This window comes from Schistocerca cancellata, chromosome 10 (assembly GCF_023864275.1).
Source record: "Schistocerca cancellata isolate TAMUIC-IGC-003103 chromosome 10, iqSchCanc2.1, whole genome shotgun sequence".
Taxonomy (NCBI): Eukaryota; Metazoa; Arthropoda; class Insecta; order Orthoptera; family Acrididae; genus Schistocerca; species Schistocerca cancellata.
Window position 1 is genome coordinate 20,208,612 of NC_064635.1, and position 11,354 is coordinate 20,219,965.

The following is an 11,354-nucleotide window of genomic DNA, read 5'->3' on the forward strand; positions in this document are numbered from 1 at the left end:
TGGCGCTTCAGTCCGGAATCGCACTGCTGCTACGGTCGCAGGTTAGAATCCTGCCTCGGGCATGGATGTGTGTGATGTCCTTAGGTTAGTTAGGTTGAACCATTTGAACTTGTAATCCCTAGGTATTTAGTTGGAGAAACAGCATTTAGATTTGATTGACTTATCATATAACCAAAGTTTAATGGATGACCACACACTTTTCATTATTTCTGGTCAATTGCCAATTTTCGCACCATACAGATGTCTTATCTCACTCGTTTTCTCTATTCATGCAGTAAAAGTTTACCATCACATATGACGTTTTAATTTATTACTTCTTTACTTCCGACTCTATCACAACACAGTTTGCGGGCAGTATCCACGTATACCACTGAACTTAACTGCAAAATTATATCACTGCACAGCACATAGTTCAGGAGATATGACCTGCATGAAATACTAGCTTTCATTTCAATAGGAGAGCAAATTACTCAGACTACTTCATCCAGTGTTTCATAGCGAGGCCATTTAATGATTTCAAGTATAATTTCGAACTTTTTATAAACTTTTTCTCGCTTACATGCCTAACGTCAGATATTTAATAAAGTAACACATTTCAAAGTAATGGGATGTTTCAAACAGTTTTATACATGGAAGTTCGCTTTTTTAAGGAATCAGGAGTTTACTGGTTGGGTTTCAAATCCATGGTTTTTAGTATTAGAGAGCTACAATTTTTTATGCAATTATAATACAAACAATACCATCGTCATTACAGAATAACTGGTCACTACGGAACACTATCAAATTTACTATCATAAACTAAAGCCAACCCTCTCTGTTAGTACTTCATATCAAAAATTAAAGGTACTTTGATTAGTACAAAAAGAGCGCAGTGTTAACAAGTGCACTCTGCGCGAAGGACCAGATTTAAAACAAAAAAGTCTCAAAATAATTTACTCATAAAACATTCCAAAGCATGAAACATGAAACTTTACACATCTTTTGCTAGACTGACAAACATATTTTATTAAAGAGAGACAGGTAAAAAATTTTCAGCGGTGTGTTCGCTCTTCTGTTTTCATTGAAACGTCGCAGAGGAACTGCTTTGGGTGTCGAGTTAAAAGCAGCGCCGCTGTGAGGTTCCTTCGGCTAGCTCTGCGCTGGTAAATGATAAGATTTGCCTTATAGGACACAAGTTCCGCCTTTTTGCAAACACTCCTTATTTTTACCAAAACATGTCTCTGCGCTTCTGTGCCATCATAAGTGGGTTTTCGTTTGTTGAAAACGGTAAAAAGTGAACATAGCTTGTAACTGATGTAAAAAGGTGAGGCCTAATGAAAGGCTTTGTTCGTTTTTGTTCTTACCGTTATTTTACATTGAATGTTTTCGCAGAACTAATAGTATGGTGCCCTGCACTGATAACTTGTCATCCGCAAACCAAACGATATAAAACTCAATTTCATCGACGAGTGAATACATCCTTTGGTATTTTAAAAGCCGTGATTTTGGCTTGTCAAAATATTTTGGGCATACATTTGTTACTACTCAGTTTTGTTGTGACTGATCCTTCCTCTTTTGCGTTCTTAGGACACTGCACACATATTAATGCACTTCGTGTAATTTCGTTCTTTATAAACGCCTTTTCACTTTAGCGAAGTAAACTTTTATTTTTTGATAAACTGATTAACGGATCTGAAGATGGACAACACTGCCCGAAGCTGGGCACATTGAAACAATAATGGGCAGCGATCGGGAGACTGAAAAAAAGCGTACTGTTAATTCCTTGATGAAGAAAAGACATTTACAGACATATTCCTTTCCTCTCCGATTCTGCGTAGAACCTCCTCGTTCCTTACCTTATCAGTCCACCTAATTTTCAACATTCGTCTATAGAACCACATCTCAAATGCTTCGATTCTCTTCTGTTCCGGTTTTCCCACAGTCCATGTTTCACTACCATACAATGCTGTACTCCAGGCGTACATCCTCAGAAATTTCTTCCTCAAATTAAGGCCGGTATTTGATATTAGTAGACTTCTCTTGGCCAGAAATGCCTTTTTTGCCATAGCGAGTCTGCTTCTGATGTCCTCCTTGCTCCGTCCGTCATTGGTTATTTTACTGCCTAGGTAGCAGAATTCCTTAACTTAATTGACTTCGTGACCATCAATCCTGATGTTAAGTTTCTCGCTGTTCTCATTTCTACTACTTCTCATTACCTTCGTCTTTCTCCGATCTACTCTCAAACCATACTGTGTACTCATTAGACTGTTCCTTCCGTTCAGCTGATCATTTAATTCTTCTTCACTTTCACTCAGGATAGCAATGTCATCAGCGAATTGTATCATTGATATCCTTTCACCTTGTATTTTAATTCCACTCCTGAACCTTTCTTTTATTTCCATCATTGCTTCCTCGATGTACAGATTGAAGAGTAGGGGCGAAAGGCTACAGCCTTGTCTTACACCCTTCTTCGTTCTTGATCGTCCACTCTTGGTTGTTGTACATATTGTATATGACCCGTCTCTCCCTATAGCTTACCCCTACTTTTTTCAGAATCTCGAACAGCTTGCACCATTTTATATTGTCGAACGCTTTTTCCAGGTCGACAAATCCTATGAAAGTGTCTTGATTTTTCTTTAGCCTTGCTTCCATTATTAGCCGTAACGTCAGAATTGCCTCTCTCGTCCCTTTACTTATCCTTTTGCAGTAACGGCGATTATTTAGTCAGTACCTCTACATCTGCATCTACGTAGATACTCCGCAAGCTACCGTCCGGTGCTTGGCGGAGGCTACCCTGTACCACAACTTGTCATCTCCTTTCCTGTTCCACTCGCAAACAGAGCGAGGGAAAAAAGACTGTCTATATGCCTCCGTGTTGTTGTTGTTGTGGTCTTCAGTCCTGAGACTGGTTTGATGCAGCTCTCCATGCTACTCTATCCTGTGCAAGCTTCTTCATCTCCCAGTACCTACTGCAACCTACATCCTTCTGAATCTGCTTAGTGTATTCATCTCTTGGTCTCCCCCTACGATTTTTACCCTCCACACTGCCCTCCAATACTAAATTGGTGATCCCTTGATGCCTCAGAACATGTCCTATCAACTGATCCCTTCTTCTAGTCAAGTTGTGCCACAAACTTCTCTTCTCCCCAATCCTGTTCAATACTTCCTCATTAGTTATGTGATCTACCCATCTAATCTTCAGCATTCTTCTGTAGCACCACATTTCGAAAGCTTCTATTCTCTTCTTGTCCAAACTATTTACCGTCCAGGTTTCACTTCCATACATGGCTACACTCCATACAAATACTTTCAGAAATGACTTCCTGACACTTAAATCTATACTCGATGTTAACAAATTTCTCTTCTTCAGAAACGCTTTCCTTGCCATTGCCAGTCTACATTTTATATCCTCTCTACTTCGACCATCATCAGTTATTTTGCTCCCCAAATAGCAAAACTCCTTTACTACTTTAAGTGTCTCATTTCCTAATCTAATACCCTCAGCATCACCCGACTTAATTCGACTACATTCCATTATCCTCGTTTTGCTTTTGTTGATGTTCATCTTATATCCTCCCTTCAAGACACCATCCATTCCATTCAACTGCTCTTCCAAGTCCTTTGCTGTCTCTGACAGAATTACAATGTCATCTGCGAACCTCAAAGTTTTTATTTCTTCTCCATGGATTTTAATGCCTACTCCGAATTTTTCTTTTGTTTCCTTTACTGCTTGTTCAATATACAGATTGAATAACATCGGGGAGAGGCTACAACCCTGTCTTACTCGCTTCCCAACAACTGCTTCCCTTTCATGTCCCTCGACTCTTATAACTGCCATCTGGTTTCTGTACAAATTGTAAATAGCCTTTCGCTCCCTGTATTTTACCCCTGCCAGCTTTAGAATTTGAAAGAGAGTATTCCAGTCAACAGTGTCAAAAGCTTTCTCTAAGTCTACAAATGCTAGAAACGTAGGTTTGCCTTTCCTTAATCTTTCTTCTAAGATAAGTCGTAAGGTCAGTATTGCCTCACGTGTTCCAGTATTTCTACGGAACCCAAACTGATCTTCCCCGAGGTCGGCTTCTACTAGTTTTTCCATTCGTCTGTAAAGAATTCGTGTTAGTATTTTGCAGCTGTGGCTTATTAAACTGATTGTTCGGTAATTTTCACATCTGTCAACACCTGCTTTCTTTGGGATTGGAATTATTATATTCTTCTTGAAGTCTGAGGGTATTTCGCCTGTTTCATACATCTTGCTCACCAGATGGTAGAGTTTTGTCAGGACTGGCTCTCCCAAGGCCGTCAGTAGTTCCAATGGAATGTTGTCTACTCCGGGGGCCTTGTTTCGACTCAGGTCTTTCAGTGCTCTGTCAAACTCTTCACGCAGTATCGTATCTCCCCTTTCATCTTCATCTACATCCTCTTCCATTTCCATAATATTGTCCTCAAGTACATCGCCCTTGTATAGACCCTCTATATACTCCTTCCACCTTTCTGCTTTCCCTACTTTGCTTAGAACTGGGTTTCCATCTGAGCTCTTGATGTTCATACAAGTGGTTCTCTTATCTCCAAAGGTCTCTTTAATTTTCCTGTAGGCAGTATCTATCTTACCCCTAGTGAGATAAGCCTCTACATCCTTACATTTGTCCTCTAGCCATCCCTGCTTAGCCATTTTGCACTTCCTGTCTATCTCATTTTTGAGACGTTTGTATTTCTTTTTGCCTGCTTCATTTACTGCATTTTTATATTTTCTCCTTTCATCAATTAAATTCAATATTTCTTCTGTTACCCAAGGATTTCTACTAGCCCTCGTCTTTTTACCTACTTGATCCTCTGCTGCCTTCACTACTCCATCCCTCAGAGCTACCCATTCTTCTTCTACTGTATTTCTTTCCCCCATTCCTGTCAACTGTTCCCTTATGCTCTCCCTGAAACTGTGTACAACCTCTGGTTCTTTCAGTTTATCCAGGTCCCATCTCCTTAAATTCCCACCTTTTTGCAGTTTCTTCAGTTTTAATCTACAGGTCACAACCAATAGATTGTGGTCAGAGTCCACATCTGCCCCTGGAAATGTCTTACAATTTAAAACCTGGTTCCTAAATCTCTGCCTTACCATTATATAATCTATCTGATACCTTTTAGTATCTCCAGGGTTCTTCCAAGTATACAACCTTCTATCATGATTCTTAAACCAAGTGTTAGCTATGATTAAGTTGTGCTCTGTGCAAAATTCTACCAGCCGGCTTCCTCTTTCATTTCTTCCCCCCAATCCATAATCACCTACTACGTTTCCTTCTCTCCCTTTTCCTACACTCGAATTCCAGTCACCCATGACTATTAAATTTTCGTTTCCCTTCACTATCTGAATAATTTCTTTTATTTCATCATACATTTCTTCAATTTCTTCGTCATCTGCAGAGCTAGTTGGCATATAAACTTGTACTACTGTAGTAGGTGTGGGCTTCGTATCTATCTTGGCCACAATAATGCGTTCACTATGCTATTTGTAGTAGCTTACCCGCATTCCTATTTTCCTATTCATTATTAAACCTACTCCTGCATTACCCCTATTTGATTTTGTGTTTATAATCCTGTAGTCACCTGACCAGAAGTCTTGTTCCTCCTGCCACCGAACTTCACTAATTCCCACTATATCTAACTTTAACCTATCCATTTCCCTTTTTAAATTTTCTAACCTACCTGACCGATTAAGGGATCTGACATTCCACGCTCCGATCCGTAGAACGCCAGTTTTCTTTCTCCTGATAACGACATCCTCTTGAGTAGTCCCCGCCCGGAGATCCGAATGGGGGACTATTTTACCTCCGGAATATTTTACCCAAGAGGACGCCATCATCATTTAATCATACAGTAAAGCTGCATGCCCTCGGGAAAAATTACGGCCGTAGTTTCCCCTTGCTTTCAGCCGTTCGCAGTACCATCACAGCAAGGCCGTTTTGGTTATTGTTACAAGGCCAGATCAGTCAATCATCCAGACTGTTGCCCTTGCAACTACTGAAAAGGCTGCTGCCCCTCTTCAGGAACCACACGTTTGTCTGGCCTCTCAACAGATACCCCTCCGTTGTGGTTGTACCTACGGTAGGCTATCTGTATCGCTGAGGCACGCAAGCCTCCCCACCAACGGCAAGGTCTATGGTTCATAGGGGGGGATATGCCTCCGTATGAGCCCTAATTTCTTGTATCGTTTCTTCGTGATCCTTACGCGCATTGTATGTTGGCGGCAGTAGAATGGTTTGGCAGTCAGCTTCAAATTCCGGTTCTCTAAATTTTCTCAACAGTGTTTCTCTAAAAGAACGTCGCCTCCCCTCCAGGGATTCCCATTTAAGTTTCCGTAACACTTACGTGTTGTTCGAAACTACCGATAACAAATCTAGCAGCCCGCCTCTGAATTGCTTCGATGTCTTCCTTCAATCCGACTTAGTACCGATGCCAAACACTAGGGCAGTACTCAAGAACAGGTGACACTAGCGGCCTATACGCGGTTTCCTTTAGAGATGAAGCACACTTTGCTGGAATCCACCCAGTAGACGGAAGTCGTCCATCGCTTTCCCTACCACGGTTCTCAGATGCTCGTCCATTTCATATCACTTTATAATGTTACGCCCAGTTATTGAAATGATGGTATGGCATTGTTGGCCGGGAGGCCCCTTGCGGGGAAGTTCGGCCGCCGTATTGCAAGTGCTTTTTAGTTGACGCCACTTCGGCGACTTACAAGTCAATGATGATGAACACACAGCACCAAGTTATCACGAGGTAGAGAAAATCCCTGACCCCGCCGGGAATCGAACCCGGGACCCCGTGCGCAGGAAGCGAGAATGCTACCGCAAGACCACGAGTTATTTAAATGACTTGACTGTGTCAAGCAGGTCATTCGAAATGCTGCATCCGAACATTACATGTTTGTTCCTCCTACTCATCCGCATTAACTTACATTCTTCCACATTTACAGCCAGCTGCCAGTCATCAAACCAGAAACTTTCTATATGTCGTCTTGTATCATACTACAGCCACTCAACTACGACACCGTAGCCTACACCGCAGCATCATCAGCAAAAAACCGCAGATTGATGCCCACCCTGTACTCAAATCTTTTATGTATGTAGTGAACAGCAGCGGTCTTATCACACTTCCCTGGGGACTCCTGACGATACGCTTGTCTTTGATGAACACTCCCGACCGTGGACAACATACTGCGTTCTGTAACTTAAGACGTCTTCAAGCCACTCGCATATCTGTGAACTTATTCCATACGCTCGTACCTTCGTTAATGGGACACCGTGCCTAACGCCTTCCGGAAATCTAGAAATACGGAATCTGTCTGTTGCCCTTCATCCATAGTTCGTAGTATATCCTGTGAGTAAAGGGCGAGCTGGATTTCGCAGCCGGCCGGGGTGGCCGTGCGGTTCTAGGCGCTACAGTCTGGAACCGCGAGACCGCTACGGTCGCCGGCCGGAGTGGCCGTGCGGTTCTAGGCGCTACAGTCTAGAACCGAGCGACCGCTATGGTCGCAGGTTCGAATCCTGCCTCGGGCATGGATGTGTGTGATGTCCTTAGGTGTAATTAGTTCTAAGCTCTAGGCGATTGATGACCTCAGAAGTTAAGTCGCATAGTGCTCAGAGCCATTTTTGAACCGCTACGGTCGCAGGTTCGAATCCTGCCTCGGGCATGGATGTGTGTGATGTCCTTAGGTTAGTTAGGTTTAAATAGTTCTACGGGGACTGATGACCTCAGAAGTTGAGTCCCATAGTGCTCAGAGCCATTTGAACCATTTTTTGAGTTTCGCACGACCGATGCAGTCTAAACCCATGCTGATTCGTGGACATTTAGCTTCTCAATCTCAAGAAAGTTTAATATATTCGAATTGAGAATATGTTCAAGGGTTCTGCAGCAAACCGAAGTAGGGGTATTGGTCTGTAATTTTGGGGTCCTTCCTTTTACCCTTCTCATATACTGCAGTCACCTGGGACTTTGTGCTGGCGAGAGATTCACGATAAATGCAGGCTAAGTAAGGGGCAAATGGCATAGAGTACTCTTTGTAAGCCGAACTAGAATTCCATCCGGTCCTAAGTAAAATTCTATGTACCGACTTGACAGAAAATCCTAGGAAGTTCTTGTCTTACGTTAAATCAGTAAGTGGCTCGAAACAGCATATCCAGACACTCCGGGATGATGATGGCATTGAAACAGAGGATGACACGCGTAAAGCTGAAATACTAAACACCTTTTTCCAAAGCTGTTTCACAGAGGAAGACCGCACTGCGGTTCCTTCTCTAAATCCTCGCACAAACGAAAAAATGGCTGACATCGAAATAAGTGTCCAAGGAATAGAAAAGCAACTGGAATCACTCAACAGAGGAAAGTCCACTGGTCCTGACGGAATACCGATTCGATTCTACACAGAGTACGCGAAAGAACTTGCCCCCCTTCTAACAGCCGTGTACCGCAAGTCTCTAGAGGAACGGAAGGTTCCAAATGATTGGAAAAGAGCACAGGCAGTCCCAGTCTTCAAGAAGGTTCGTCAAGCAGATGCGCAAAACTATAGACCTATATCTCTGACGCCGATCTGTTGTAGAATTTTAGAACATGTTTTTTGCTCACGTATCATGTCGTTTCTGGAAACCCAGAATCTACTCTGTAGGAATCAACATGGATTCCGGAAACAGCGATCGTGTGAGACCCAACTCGCTTTATTTGTTCATGACACCCAGAAAATATTAGATACAGGCTTCCAGGTAGTTGCTATTTTCCTTGAATTCCGGAAGGCGTTCGATACAGTTCCGCACTGTCGCCTGATAAACAAAGTAAGAGCCTACGGAATATCAGACCAGTTGTGTGGCTGGATTGAAGAGTTTTTAGCAAACAGTACACAGCATGTTGTTCTCAATGGAGAGACGTCTACAGGCGTTAAAATAACCTCTGGCGTGCCACAGGGGAGTGTTATGGGACCATTGCTTTTCACAATATATATAAATGGCCTAGTAGATAGTGTCGGAAGTTCCATGCGGCTTTTCGCGGATGATGACAGTATACAGAGAAGTTGAAGCATTAGAAAATTGTAGCGAAATGCAGGAAGATCTGCAGCGGATAGGCACTTGGTGCAGGGAGTGGCAACTGACCCTTAACATAGGCAAATGTAATGTATTGCGAATACATAGAAAGAAGGATCCTTTATTGTATGATTATATGATATCAGGGAGTATGCGTGCGGAACGATTTGAAGTGGAATGATCATATAAAATTAATTGTTGGTAAGGCGGGTACCAGGTTGAGGTTCATTGGGAGAGTCCTTAGAAAATGTAGTCCATCAACAAAGGAGGTGGCTTACAAAACACTCGTTCGACCTATACTTGAGTATTGCTCATCAGGGTGGGATCCGTACCAGGTCGGGTTGACAGAGAAGATAGAGAAGATCCAAAGAAGAGCGGCGCGATTCGTCACAGGGTTATTTGGTAAGCGTGATAGCGTTACGGAGATGTTTAACAAACTCAAGTGGCAGACTCTGTAAGAGAGGCGCTCTGCATCGCGGTGTAGCTTGCTCGCCAGGTTTCGAGAGGGTGCGTTTCTGGATGAGGTATCGAATATATTGCTTCCCCCTACTTATACCTCCCGAGGAGATCACGAATGTAAAATTAGAGAGATTCGAGCGCGCACGGAGGCTTTCCGGCAGTCGTTCTTCCCGCGCACCGTAAGCGACTGGAACAGGAAAGGGAGGTAATGACAGTGGCACGTAAAGTGCCCTCCGCCACACACCGTTGGGTGGCTTGCGGAGTATAAATGTAAATGTAAATGTAATGATTTATTTACTTTCAGGTCAGTTGTTTCTCTACGCCACGTGTTTTTATTACTATGTCGCGCATAGGGGAGCCTGTCCGATGGTCAAATGACGGTATGTTTTGAAATGATAATTAAATAGACACCCTAGCTGCAAGCAGGCGTTGATATACTTTATTGGGGACATGTTGAAAATGTGTGCCCCGACCGGGACTCGAACCCGGGATCTCCTGCTTACATGGCAGACGCTCTATCCATCTGAGCCACCGCGGGCACAGAGGATAGTGCGTCTGCAGGGACTTATCCCTTGCACGCTCCCCGTGAGATCCACATTCCCAACATGTCCACAACACTACATTCGTAGTGCGCCTAATAGATGTCCCCAATAAAGTATATCAACGCCTGCTTGCAGCTAGGGTGTCCATTTAATTATCATTTCATTTCTAGCAAAGCTGCATGGTCATTGACGGTAACTGTTCTTTCGGGAACAGATACTACCGTCATATATAGACGGTATGTTTGTTTGATTCTCCTGCGTAAACGATTTCTTGGTCGTGAAAACTCGCATTTCGGCTTTCATTTTGCTGCCTTAAGCTACCACACTAGACTGGTCAACAAGGGACTGACAGGAAGCCTTAGACCCGATTAACGATTTTACATAGGACCAGATATGTGTCACAATTATATGAGCGGAATAAAGTGCAGCGAAGTTCTAGAAATGTGAAAAAGCGCTTTTGGGGAGTCTGCCACGAGTAAAACGATCATTTAATCGAAGTATAAGCGTTTCTAAGAAAGCATTGAAGAGAGGGTGACGAATTCCCTGGGCAGCGGGCGCTCCATCACACCATCAGGCGATGAAATGGTGTGGAAAATGGAAGGACTGATTACCAACGATCGCCGAATCACAGTCGCAGAGTTGTTTGGTGATGATAGCATACCAGCTGGCTCTTACCATGAAAATGACAATCAGAGAGGTCTTTGGCGGTGATGGCATACCAGCTGGCTCATTCCATGCAAATTTTTTTGGAAGTTTTGGGTATAAAACAGGTGACAGCAAAATTTGTTCGAAAACTGCTAAATGTCGAACAAAAACACAAGTCGCTCAGGAGTCGGCTGATGAAGCGAACAACGATGAAGAACCATTGAAACTGAGTGTTACAGGTGATGAAACACGGGTTTAGGGATGTGGAGTCAGAACTACGGCTCAATCGTCTCAATAGACGCATTTGGACCATCAAGACTGAAAAAGGCTCGACAAAGGCGTCAAATGTCAAGGTTATATAGTCACTGCGTTCTTCTATTTTAGTGGCATAATGCAATACGAATTCTTGCCACAGGGTCGAATGATCAACAGGAAGTACGGAGAAATCCGATAATAATGTCCGGATTTGTGGCGAAACCACGATAATGCACCTGATCATACTTCGTTGCGTGTTCTTGAATTGGCCGGCCGATGTGGCCGAGTGGTTCGAGGCGCTTCAGTCTGGAACCGCGTGACCGCTACGGTCGCAAATTCGAATCCTGCCTCGGGCATGGATGTGTGTGATGTCCTTAGGTTAGTTAGGTTTAAGTAGTTCTAACTTCTA

General features: G+C 43.2%; 1 non-coding gene across 1 annotated transcript; it reads right to left on the reverse strand.

The window, feature by feature from the left end:
• Window positions 1–9,967: 9,967 nt before the first annotated feature.
• Window positions 9,968–10,042, reverse strand: Trnat-ugu (transfer RNA threonine (anticodon UGU)). Its single transcript has one exon. It is a non-coding gene; the product is annotated as a tRNA-Thr (tRNA).
• Between the last annotated feature and the right edge of the window lie 1,312 nt (window positions 10,043–11,354).